This window comes from Cotesia glomerata, linkage group LG3, assembly GCF_020080835.1.
Source record: "Cotesia glomerata isolate CgM1 linkage group LG3, MPM_Cglom_v2.3, whole genome shotgun sequence".
Lineage (NCBI taxonomy): Eukaryota > Metazoa > Arthropoda > Insecta > Hymenoptera > Braconidae > Cotesia > Cotesia glomerata.
Genome location: NC_058160.1, coordinates 22,823,913 through 22,838,304, shown reverse-complemented (window position 1 = coordinate 22,838,304; position 14,392 = coordinate 22,823,913). Strand labels below are relative to the sequence as shown.

Here is a 14,392-nt window from a genome sequence, read left to right as displayed (position 1 = left end):
AGTCTTGGTAAAATGGTTCTAGCTTTTGTTTCAAATTTACGAGAAATTTATTTTATTCTAATTTCAATTTAAATTTTAATAAACGAGATGAAAAAAATAGAAAGCTTTATTAAAATTATAAGCTTGCTAATTAAAAAAATTTGAGTTATTTCTTTAATTATTTAACAATATAAATAAAAATTGTACATTAAAAAAGGTAAATTAATTTTCCAGTTTTAGCCATTTTCAAATTTTTTCGTCTCTCATTTTCCGAGACGTGACACTGAATAAACACAGATATATATAACCCCTTTCATAATATTTACCTACATGTTTATTTAACAAAATCACATTAAGAATTTATTAATTACCAAGCAATCTCATTACCGCAGAATTATATTTTCCGGCTGAGCTGTAGTAATTCCAGTTTTTCCACTTTAATTTTGTTCAAAATTGAAATGCGAATATTCTATCCTCGAAGTATGTTTTTGGGATACGTCCAGCCGTGAGTCGCGGCCGGAAAATGCATGAACGCACATATGCACTTGCAATGGATTTGCCTGAATAGACTCGTCTACACACATCCACATTCACTCACATTTTGAAGAAGGGCGTACTGCAAACAGCGAAGAGCGAACAGCGAACGTCAATGGTCTTTTCGAGTTATACATATTTGGCAAACCCTTTACGTCTCCATTCCATCGTTCTGGATGAATCCAATTTGCTTATTGCCCATTTGTAACTTTTCTGCGTACATCGGCAACATTTTCGCGGTCTTCTGCTATATCTATACATATTTTTTCTTATTTTCCGACCGCCATAAACTTTTCGATAAAGAGATTGTGTAGCTTACTCTGTCTCCGCACTACACTTCTCATCTATTATTTACTTTCAACGTCATATAGGTTCTGGCAATAAACATTTTTCTTTCTTGATTTAAATATTTCTCAAGAATACATAATAAACTATATACTTTAAGGCCCTCTCCCTAAATATAGACATTTTACTGATTATATTACAAGAATATTATATAAATATATTGCTTTTTAAGTTACTTATTTACATACTTTGCTTTTAGTTTCATATTATTTTTTTTATCAAGTTATACATAAATTTACTTATTTATTATTATTATATATAATATCAATTTTATTTATATTGTAATAAATATATCGAATTTTATTTGGTACCAAAACTAATAAATTTAAAAAAATTTTTTTCCAATTTTAAATATATTTCGAAATGCAACCTTGTGAACTTCCACGCCTCTATTCAATTTTTCTATATTTACGACGGATTCTATTCATCCACAAATATTTTTTTTCACTTAATTTCATCATGGTATGAAACTTTCAATGTAATCCAATTATCGAATTTTCATGGTTCTTCATATTGAAAAAAAATATTCCACTTCTTGAGATTAAATTGAAAAAAAATAATAATATGTGATATGTTTATGAAATAAAAATTATCACAAAATTAAATTTCGCCGGTAACATATCATCAAATGACATTGAAAAATTACATTGATAGATAAAAATCCTTCTTTTAAAACTTGGTACCTAAAAATACGTTTTGTCAAATCAAATCTCGATAAAAAATTATTAAATTTCTCTATTTTCTTAAAAATGTCGTAAGTCATTTATATATTTAATGTATTATTTATACACTTTGGTAAATAAAATATTACAGTAATACATTTAGTATTTTTTGTGAATCTGAATGACCTTGTAAAGACTAAAAAAAGAAAATATAAAAATGAAGAAATCATGGAATGAGTGAATGTTGGAGCCTTTGAGATGACGAGCAGGTTATGCCCACGCGTCCATGCAGTAATCCTATCAAAAAGTACAGAAGACTTCGCGCCAGCAAAAAGGCGAGATACAAACGACCACCAGCACCAGACCAGGGCCCTCATATTCATTCTCGATAGTCTTTGTCGTCGTTGGGTTCGTTACTACACCTAACCCGAAGACCGTCCATGTAGAGGATACACTTTTTCTCACTGCATTACGTGGGAGTAGATGTTTAAATGTAAAATGTACACATTTCTACATTACAACTACATGTTTATAGATAATATACATTCATATATAATACATATCCCAGCGCTCTTAAGGTTCTCACAGTATCAAAATAACGGCAAAGCTTGTGATCGCGTGCCAAGGATTCCCAGTGAAAAACCTCTAAGTATAAATGATGAGTAGTGAGGTCATCCCCCTGGTAAGTACTTCCAGCATCACATTGCACATCTAGATGCCTGGCATCATATTCCGCCTCAATCTACTGATCCCGAAAAACAATTTTGGCACAACTCTAACTTAATTCCAAAATAAATTCACATATAATTTAATTAACACTAGCAACTTATAGCGACTATATGACTGCCGAGAGGTAAAAAAAAAAAAAAATTTTGGAAAATCCAAAAGTGCACGCCTCATAACGCTCATTCATTTTTTAAGAAAAAAATTAATTGTGTAATTGATTAAAAAAAAAATTATAATTAAGTAATTTCTTACAGAGTATTTTTTATTTTTTTTTTTTAATATCGGTGCCCTTTTTTCTTGTCATATGCGCACGCAGTCTAAAAAAATCTAGCTCGATCAAGTGGCGCCATAGTTTTCACGTGACAAATAAGAAAAGTTCGTTTGGCTTTGTACGGTTGTATCGTAGTGAATTTTAATTAAAATTCAATTAAAAAAAAAATATGTCAACTAGTCCACTGATATGAAATATGGACCAGTTCATCGAATTTTTAGACTAATAAAAAAGCTCCGGTCTTGGAATATCAATTTGTTCGGGAGTACCTAATCATTGGTACATCCAAAATGGGGTGACATCCGAACGTCCACGTAAAATTTTTTTCAAAACGTTTTTTTTTTTTTCAAAATAGCAACATGAAATGATTTTTGAAAGTAAAAGATGGTTTAATTTAAGTGTTTTTTTCGGTGTATATCTACTTATATCATTGTATAAGTGTAATATGGTTGTGATAGAGGCATTTAAAAATCACAAAATTGCTTGACCTTGACGAGTCGAGTATAAAGCACAACCTCACGCGCTTCGTGCTATGAGGCGTGCGAAAATTAATTCGATTCAAAAGAAAAATTCTTGTATCAAGTAAAATTTACTTAAATCAAGAAAAATTTCCAATTCAAGAATTTTTCTACTTAATTTAAATCAAGACGATAAAACTATTAAAAAATATTTTGTTGGTTCAAGAATTTTTTTCTTGAATGAAGTTAATATTTTCTTCCGTGTATTTTCCTGATTGTATAGATTAACATTGAGGCAAAAGAATGATACGAAATTAATTATATGCCTGACTTAACGATCGAATTATTCAAGAGCGACATATACAAGAAATCATCAGGATGGTAATAATTACAGCCAATAATTCAACCGAGTAAAAACTATTGACTTGGTGACGAGTACCAAGTACGATTACCGTAGAACTACTACAGAATAATCAATAATTACACAAGCAAGATTCGATCTCATACCGAGCTGAGCAGATATAGTATACAGTATAGCGGCATAGCAGTAAGCCGGCCAATCAATCACGGGCATTACTTAGTTGCGGCAGGCTGTCCGTGATTGATTGGCTGGCTTAAGTCTCCTGCTTACGGCTTTGCGTAATTGATTCTGCGGCAACCTTTAGATCTGAGTATCCTCGAAAAAGCCTCCTGGTTTGCTTGACAGAAGACATCCCGTTCGATGGATATTGACTTCAATTAGGATTGAATTTCCCGTGACATTCGATGCCGATTTTTGGCTCCGACTCGCTTCATTATAATCGAGTTAGTCAGAACGATTATCTGAATCCATGTTTAAATATCATTATTAAAAACTGATTATATGTTTCCGACTTTTTGAAATAAAAACGATTGCTTATAAAATAAATTTAAAAAATACTTTTTCATTTAAAATAATTTAAAATCAAACTTAGAATGCATTGGAATAAAAAAAAAGTCTCAAGTTTTTTATATCACATTTGAAAACTATACCATGGATATATTAATAAATTTCCACACTGTTTGCTTTGAGAAAAAAAAAGACCCCGAGTTCAATTTGTTCAGGCAAATTGAAACAAATACGGAAGTTAATTTAAAGTTTTTTATAAAACCTCCGATACAAAAATTAACTAGACCAGACATACGACTCCGTGGGCTTATATGTCAGAGCAAATGGTTCGACAAGAGTGTGTGGGCCCTTTTAAAAGACTCAACTAAAAGTTATGGTTATATTCACCTTATAGTTATTTTCCTTAGAATTTTTTCAAACTATTTATTTAGGCGTTTGATTGTTTAATGAGCCCGGTTGGTTTTTTCAAGGCTGGGCCCCGCGGTCACAAGCAGCCAAAAAAAGAAAAAAAAAGTAGAAAAAAAAAACTAAAAACAAGGCAGCTCCATCAGCGACTTTTCATGCGACAGATGAAGAGGAATGTGAGTTAACAACTGACAGGAGCCAACAGTAGATATTAAATTAATTTGAATAAACATTTTTTATTTGCATTTTTTAGCCATACATTTATCCTCACTGGGTTTTAATGGAGTTCGAGTAAACGTGACTGTTTTATGAAACCACTAATTAAATAACCGATCGTGGCAACCGAGTAGACGCATGCTCTGAAATTTAGTGTAAATTTAGTGCTTTACAAGCAAAACGATTTGTATATGTATCCACGGGTTGACATTATTTCAATTGGAGCAACGAAATTATTTCGAGTATCCAGCATCAAACTAACATTTACCGATTATTATTTAGCTTCCGATCGGTAAGCGGTCTTGTGGTTTATTTATTATTCGCTATAATAATAAATACATATCAATATCAATAACCACAATAGCAGCAGTGCAGATACTTGTGGTTTCAGCATTACCCAATACACCTACACCTACACCGTAAATTCAGCTTTATCCTGATATATATTCACCCGCTCGAGAAAGAATACCATCGTGATCGATATTTAATCCGTAGATTTTATATTCCCACTTTTTATTTCTACTTCTACTTGTGCTTCTGGTTCTACTGGATAAATTCATACACTAGTCGGCACCAAATGTTGCTTATTCTTTATGCTACAATGGTATTCTCTTTCCAGCAAGCTGTGTTAAAACTTGGATTTATTTATCCTCATTGATAAATTTATTCAGAGTAGAGCATTAGAACTCACTTAACACACCTCTACCTCTCACTACATTCTTATCGCGTCAATAACTTAACCAACTGACTACCGACTACCGTGTTCTTTATTAACCGACCGGGTTACAAAAACATATTTATCGTTTTTACAAATACCTTGGCCTCTCAACCTTCCTTCTTTGCTTCTGGATACAAGTTGAATCGACGCTATTTATAGCTTATTTACCAATACTCATACTCATATACCTACAGCGCGTACATTCTCTACAAATTCTGGTGAAAAAATTTTTCATCGGATATATTTTACACGTGTCGAATAATACATTACAATCGTATAATTTTTTTTCTGTAAAAAATTTTGTAAAATCTACTCAACTCGAATTGAACAAGTGACTGAACAGGTTACTAAAATATTGAAAATACAGAAGACAGCTGTATGATAATTACCTCGGGAAACAAAACCCAGACTAACGTTAATGTGCACATACAGCAGAAAGAAGAAAAGAAAGGCTTAATCCTTTTTTATATTCAACACGTTAATCCAAGTAATATAAGACAAACTTTGAATTTTTCTGTTTAAAATTTCTTCACCAAGCCAGAAGGCAGGTGCGGAGATAAAAGACGCCGGATAAAAAATAATAGTAAAAACAGAGGATTTGACGGTAAGCGCAAGTGGTACGTATGAAAATTCTATTAACGGCATCAAAAGAAATTCCAGAGAAGTGAGGGATTCCCCTAGTTAGTGATGTTGATCTAAGGCTCCCGTGGAATAATAATAACAGGCGACAGATGCATTCTGGCAGTATTCTGATGCTGCTGCTGCTGCTTCTCGTACTCGTACATGAATATAAGTAAGTATACCACACACATTCTATACACAGAGACTATTTTTCATCCTCACACATCACACATCCTCTCTTCTCAGCGCGGTATAACTTCATTTATTCCTTTTTCTGCTGCCACTACACTAACTTATTCTTTAATCTTTGTTTTTATTTCCTCTCTACTCGGTACTCGGTCTTGTTCTTATACTTGTGCTAGTTTTTTATCACGAGTGGTTGGTACGGATAAAAAATAACCAACATTTTTTATTTCCGCCGGGAGACTTTTCAACAACGTAAATAAGTGTTCAGATGCACGTCGATCTCACGCTGCATTTCGAGAATAACAAATTCTGTCGCGGTGATCGATCAACTCACTCCAAGACATGACAACTCGACATCCAACGTTTACTCTCTTACTTATAACCGTTCACTCAAATTTAAATTTATGAGACTCGAATAATTGTGCAGGTGAATGTTTTTTTTTTTTTAATCATATAATGTAAATTTATAATTAGAAATTTTGTTAATAGTTCAAGAATCCGATAATTCATAATAAAAAAAAACAGCTTTAGAATATAAAAAACCATCAAGGTTAATAAAAACGTAGTCACGTCATAAATAAAACTTCAAATATCGTAAAAAATTCTTAACCACGGGGAGCGATCGGATATTTACCGCCTAAGTAGCGATCCCAGTATTGGTAAAAGAGGTATAGGTGTATATGGATATATGTACATAAATTGTACTACTGGGATGATACTCGTCCGCAGACTTAAACGCAGACAGTAATGAATTCATGCCGACGGGTAAGAATTATCGGAACACTTTGCCAGTAAAGTCCGTTGCGAGGAGCGTTGATGCTTGGACGTTTGCCCTGGCAATCTCGTGATTTCAGCGACATGACAGATCCAAACCATCCAGCCAACCGCCTGTACTTGCTTCTCCTATCTAACGAAACTCTTCTGCTGACGTTGACGTTGTTCTGTTCATGGACATGAACATGGACACAGACTTGGACTTGGACACGAAAAATAATACAAATAAACAACAAAACGAGCAACCTCACCGAGGATGTAGGACGTGAGGGAGTTTTGTTAGACACAAGAAATGTTGTTAATGAGTTCCGGATATCTACATATACTCGCTAATTAACGTCTGTCATAAGTCATAAAAATAAAAAACCGTCCGGCAATTTATCTACGTACTATTTAATTAATAAATATATTTATCTAGAAGGTAAATTATTTAAACACGTGAATAGTATTTCGAGTTCCTAAGACCGAGCGGATTTCTCCCCCGTCTTCCCGGTGGCCGGCATATAATAATCTACGTGCATAATAACGACTCTTCTCGGAAATATACAAAACACTGAAGATCATCATTGCGGTGGGCGCGATGTCACGACCTAAAGAGAATCGGTACTCATGCCCACGCATCAGCTGCCGTAATAGACACAATATTCATGACCATGTCTACGTCTATGTGTGGATACTACACCAACAAGCTAGGTACATTTGCAGGTAAGACCTGGATGTTACGGTGGTTGGTAGAATAATGAAAGTACAGCCGGGAACGCGGATAAATGTGTAGCAGGTTAGGTTATTGTGTAACAGCAAAATCTAATCTAGCTCAACTACACTCGGTCTAGTCTACAGTCCAGACAATGTGACACAATATACAATAGAGCCAAGTGTTAGGGTAAAATTGCTTCAATGCTGCTATGACTGCGATAGTATACATATACTACCTTACTGTGTATACCTGTATACTATAACTGCGAGGAATGAAATGATTGTCGAGCATTTTATGAGGTAGATGTACTCTACCCTACAAACTGCAAACCTTTACCTCTAACTCCAGTACAGGCGCTACACGTAAACTTTCAACGTCTCTTAAAGTTTAGTGCTAGTTACTATAAATTGTCTCATTGGGTTTAGCTTGTCTTCCTTAAATTTTAATTTGCATTGTACAAGTACACTGAAACAAAAAAACTGTTGGGTTCAAGAAAAAATTTTATCTTTTAAATTTTTTCGTGTTTTACGATGTTCAGTTTTAATTATAATTCAAGAAATTTACGAGTCGAATCAAGAAAATAAAAAAAAAAAAGAGAATAAAGGAAAGAAATTCTTCATTTAAGAATGCTATGAATTAAACGAAGGACTTAGTTATTTTTAAAATACAATAATCTAAATTACACCCAACAACTTCTTATACTTTTGCGACATTGTTTTAAGATATTAAATACTTGTTTCAAGAATACCAACAATTCTTAGATTTCAGTGATTATCTACATAATCAAAAATAAGTCTCAAATATATTTCAAACTAGGTTAAAGTTAAAAAACATTTTTTTTCAAGTTCTTTTCGTATTTTGAAAGAAGAAACTTTTTTTTTTAAGTCAAGAATTTAAAATTATTGCCAGTTTTTAATAATTGTATTTCTATGAAGAATTTCATTCAATCTCATGGAGATAATATATACTGAGGAAAAATTAACTTCATTTAATAGAAAAATTCTTAAACCAAGAAAATTATTTTGAATAGTTTCATTGTTTTGAAACAAGCTGAAAAGTTCTTGAAGTGGGAAATTTCTTTTAGTTCAAGTGTTTTTTACTTAGTCCAAAAATTCTTCGATTTGATTCAAGATAAAGAAACTCTACAAAATAAATGTCTTGGTTCAAAAATTTCTCTGTTATAGACCAAGTAAATATTTTTTTCAGTGTACTCTTGATCAAAATTTGTCTTCACCAAGAAAACGAGTTCAAGACAAGAAATATTTGAATGAAGACCAAAACACTAAGGTTCTCTTCAAAATAATTTTCTTGGATCAAAACATTTTTTTGAATCAAGTAGTTTTTTTTTTTTTTTTTCCTGACAAGATTGAATTGGTGCGTATTTTATCTGATCATTGTTTTTCATTTCTATAATGGAACTTTCTTAATTAACAAAATGCATTTAAACAAAGAGTAATTAAATGTCAGTTGATTGTCCTAAAAGGTATCTGCCTTGAGATAACCGAGAATGGAGCCCCCAGCTTGGGACGATTAGCGATTCGAAAGAGCCAATAATTATCACGACGATCCGGTTCCAGAGATCACTTAAAGCCCTCAGATTAACGCGGCTATTCGTTACCGTAAGTTTATGTGGGACATTTCGTTGGTTTAGTTATATCATTCGATTTACTCACGTTTCATTGGATTTACCCCGCCGGAATCACCCTGCCGATGCAGGCTCTATCCATCACGGGTCTACTCTGGAGTATACTCGGCTTTTTTAAATCGGGATCGCAGTGGCTTTTACACTGTACCACACAAATTCAAGGAAACGATCATCTTGATGACGATGATGATGAGAAAGAAAGCTTGATCGCTGATGCGGATACTCGGTGATTGATCCTCCGTCTATTCACTCGCTGAAAGAACCCAGTTCTTTGCGCGGATTTATTGCCGTATAAACTTGAATGATATCATAATTTTATACCCGACTAACGCATCAGATAATGAGACTATTTTTTGCGCTCTGCTCTTCTAACTTCAGATTACTTTCATTATTATTATTTGCTTTATTTGAAAAATTTAAAGTTAAAACTCAATTTAGCCGTCACTATTAATGACACCCGGAGTTTTTCCACTTCTGAGTGGTTTATTAAAAATAATTCACTAAAAAATAGAACGGTATCATCAGAGACTAAATAAAATAGTTTCTTAAAAGCTTTTTTCTCCGACAAGTCTTAACGCTGGTATAGATAAAACAAACTTAAATATTTAACTTTGGAGCGACGATTGTTGCCATTCGTCAGCTTAATCTCTGACTGAATACATAAGGCGAGAATATTTTTATCTATAAACGTAAAAAAAAAAAAAGTGAAAATTACAAAGATTGAAATGTATAAATGATATCAACTCGATTAATTCACAGAAAAAAATTTGTTGAATAAAAAGATTGTTAATTAATTATATTAATTTTTAATATTTGATCTCTTCAATTATTTCGTCATTTAGTTATTTTCTCACGGTTACTCTGACGTAAACTTGCAAATTTTTTGTTATGCTGTTTATTAGCATGTGTCATTTTGTCACATTTATCTTCGCATCAAATTAGCATTTTGCAGATTTAATTATAACAATAATTTTTAAGGTTTGAGTAATTTCAATGTAAGAACTACATTTTTAAAAATATTAATTAAATATTTAATTTTAGTATTTACTATAATGAGTTTAAACTCAACATATTTTCATGTAATTTCCACATAAATCTTTGTTGCGCAGATCGTTTTATTAATTCAAGAGCTGAGGAAAAAGTAGACTTTTATGACAAACATTTTCCGGGTACGAGTCTACCGTCATGTCACTTTCTCGTGTCATTCTAACTAATATAAGACTGATTCCATTTCACAACGGACTAAAAACACTTGTTGTCCTTCCAAGCCCATAAAATTCTTTATGGAGTTGTAAAGAAAAATTTTCTTGTACTAGCTACACTGTTTATTTATTTTATCTCCCTTAAAACCAGAGCGTCAGTACAACTTGTAACTATACTAGTCGAAGCAAAAAATAGGTGGGTAATTGAGTAGCTCAGCAGGTGATCGATCGATAAACTAAAAGCGACAGGTCTAAATAAATAATTATTTATTTTGCTTAGGTAAATCGGTTCTTGTAAAGAGATGTCTGATGCAAACGAGATGACAGAGGACAGAAATGGTGTCGGTATCGGGCTTAGACAAGAAGTCGCGTTTGTCAGAAACAATCTGGTTGAGTATGAGTACTTGCACAGAGATCTGTCAGGAGAAGGAAGAATTGACTGCAAGATCTTATTAGAAGGCATCTCAAATACCGCAGTATCATTCAATGCTGTTGTTTACTTGTAGATCTAACGTCTTACATACGTGCGTGACCATATGCACGCGTCAGATGCCTACGTATCACCCTCAATCCCTCCTAGTCTCTCCATTACTTACATTCCTTACTGGCATACTGTACAAGCCAACTATATATCTGTTCCTTGTCGACTGTCGGACATCTTGCTCGACATTCCCGGTTAGACATGTAATGGAAAAGCTGTCTATGCCACTACTTTCAGTCTTACAACTCGCACTGCACTGAGGTAACATCTTTATGTACATCAAACAACATTCAAGTTAGCGTTTCATTAAGTGTCAAAGAGATTTTATTTTATCATAACATCAACATTTAGCCAGCTTTTTTTTGTTTTTTAATATTTTTACTATTTAACTTCCCGCTATAAAAATTAATGATTTTCAAAAAAAAACGTGTAAGCCGTGTCATTCCATAAATTTATCGACTGAACATCGAAATTATCCTTGCATGTATTGATGTGATAATTTTGCCGTTAAATTTATAATTGGAAAAGTCGATAGTTGCGCTTTATAAATTTTATGCATAATTGTTGTGGGTGTTACATTGGCTATTAATTTCATTAGTTAGAAATTCTTATGACTCTGATCAGTCCATTTTTGTGACAAAAGCAGATTAATTTTTTAAATAATAGTAGATGTGCCGATTTTAAGCCTTATTAATGCAAACTGTTTGAATGTGAATTAATAATTGTGTTACATTGTTCATATCAGTATTATTCTTTGACTGAAATATTGCCTGACAAATGCTAAAAGGTCATAGTGAGCAATTAAATGGGATTTTGTATGTAAAGGGCGTATAAAAAAATTTTTTTTGCCACTCAACTTAACCCGTCAGGACATGGGTGTTTTTTAGTGTCTCACTTGCACTGTAGCGACATTCATTATGTTAAATGTTGTTGCTTGAGAAAAAATCTCATAGCCCATGTCCTTAAGGGTTAAAATCGTTCAAAAAGTGATGGCAGTTGAAACATTTTTATGAAAATGTTTTACTGAATACGAACTAAGCTTTTGAGCTCGAAGGGCTCAAAAAGCATAACAATTCTATCTTGGAGCTTAAAGATCTCAAAATACCTGTCAAACCAGTTTTTGAGCTCTAACGTCATAACAGCTGAATTATGGAGCGCTTTCTATTTGAAATTAATGGAAATTCGCAGGGATGTTCTATAGTGTCAACCGTTTCACTAATTTTTATATTAATTAATTTGCTCAGTTGAATGATTGATTAAATTATTTTGTTAATTGGTTTGATAATTTATAAAATTTTCTTTTTTTTTTAAATAAAAATGATTGATTCTGATAAATTAATTATAAATTTAATGAAATATATTGTAATTTTTCCAGTATTATTAAGAAAAAATAATGAGAAATATATTTTTGAAAAATATATTTTATCTCGTATAAAATTTTATTTTTTCTATGATTTTTTTTACGAAATCAATTTATTTACAAAAAAAAAAAATATTTTATTACTATAAAAAAAATTGGAATTTTCTTAAATTTTGTACAGAATGGATTTTTATATATATTCTTCCAACTCGAAAAATTTTGATAAAAAAAATTTCAATATATTTGTTTATAACTATTAATCTAAACTAAATGAAAATGTTTTGAGTGAAATTTCTTTGTACGACAAGTATCATAAATAAAGTATAATTCATGAATAAAAATATGTAAAATGTTATTTACCAAATCAAAGATACATAATTATTTGACACGAAGACCCAGTGGTTGACAAACATTATTTGTGAGCAAGGGACCAATTGAAAGAACGTAACACAGTGACACAGCTGTATTTGTGCAAATAATACAAAACGTGTGGTTTATTTGAAGTCTAGTTGAGGAAGAATTTTTTTTTTCATTTCATTTCATTTGTTAACAACCCGGCAAATCAAATAGTTGGATCATAACGGAGCAGAGAGCAACTGAAGAGCCGGGAGTGAGAACTAATATTATTCTACCCTACACGTTACTTGGGAGACATTTTTTTGGTATGTCATCAGCGTCGGAGTATTTTTCTCCAACTAAATTTTATTTCGAGCGTATTCTAGGTTGAGACTAGAACGGAAAGCACCTAAACGTACTAACGAACTTGCAAGTTACCAAGTGCCTTAAAGTGCACACTTCTTTCGTGGTGCGACTCGTTGGCATCATCAACATCAACGTAATTAGAGGACAGTTCTTAGCCTGATAAAAAAAACTAGTTGTCACTGTAACCTACTTTTAAATAATGTCAGCACGAGGGTTTGTAAAAAATAATAAACCTCTCTTACTAAAAATTACTTTTTTTAAGTTAGTGGGAAAATAAACATTATTATTTTCAAATACCAGAGAGCCTGCGGTGTGATGAAAATTATTTTTATGAGTTTTAATGTAAATTACTGCCAAAAAAATTTTTTTTAACTTATGAGAAGCTTCGAATTTTTTTTAATCGTTAGCAGGATGCTTCTAGATTTTATTAAAGTTTTAAGACTAAAATAAAATTTTTTTAGTAAAGCTGACTTGATAATTAAATTTTGAAAAGGTTAAATATATCGGTAAAATCAATCATATGTAATAAAAAAATTATAAATATAGGAAAGCAACGAGAACTCACATTTCATTTAATTTGAACAGCGCAAGCAGCTTCACTGGTAGATAATACAGCGTCAGTTCTAAATTCTGCTGATAAAAAAAAATTGGTTGTCTGTAAAGTCGGTTTACGGACGATAGTTTTACGTGATAACGTCATAAAAAAAACATTGATGAAAAATTGCATACTTTTATGAATTGAATTGAATTATTATCACTGAATTATCATTATTTTGTATTTAAAAATTAAAAAATTTTGAATATTTAAAAATTATTTTAACAAAAATATACTTGTTGATACATTGTTAATTAAAAATTGATACAATAATTTGATAATTGATATAATTATTATTATTCATAATTAATATTAATTATTTTTTATTACTATTTTATTATTAATTTATCGTTGATAATTATTATTAATTTATTTATTTATAATTAATATTATTTATTAACAATCATTAATATTATCAACAATAATAATCTGATATCATTGATATTATTTGACATAAATTTTTTTGAAACTAGATAAAAACATTAATTTTTAATTTTCAAATATTATTAACAGTTTTTGAAAATTTAATTTAAATAATTTGTTTAAATCTAATCACGAACAATTAGTTATAGACCGGTGTTCTACACGGAGAGAAAAGAATAGAACTTATTACTATGTAGAATGGTAACCAATACCATGTTACATAGTAACGGAAATTTTTGTGAGAATCCTGTGTAAATTTGCTAATAAAAATGTTGAAAATTGTGATAAAAATATGAACAATCTCTCATTCGATGCAGAACTAAATTCTATAAATAATGTTGTTGTTTTTTTATTTTTTTGATGAAAATTTCAATTTGTTATTAACAAAAAACATAACCAAAATAAAAAATCTCAGTTTTTCGTAAATAACTCAATAACTATTGGTGATATCAAAAATCGGAAAAAAGATCCTTAAAGAGGAGGAAATTTATAAAAAAAAAAAGTCTTGACTCCTGGAACTCTAG

General features: G+C 31.5%; 1 long non-coding RNA gene across 1 annotated transcript; it reads right to left on the bottom strand.

The window, feature by feature from the left end:
* Positions 1-2,031: 2,031 nt before the first annotated feature.
* Positions 2,032-14,224, bottom strand: LOC123261766. Its single transcript, XR_006508764.1, has 3 exons — positions 14,031-14,224; positions 5,163-5,170; positions 2,032-2,041 (listed from the first exon to the last, which is right to left on the bottom strand). It is a non-coding gene; the product is annotated as an uncharacterized LOC123261766 (long non-coding RNA).
* Positions 14,225-14,392: the final 168 nt, after the last annotated feature.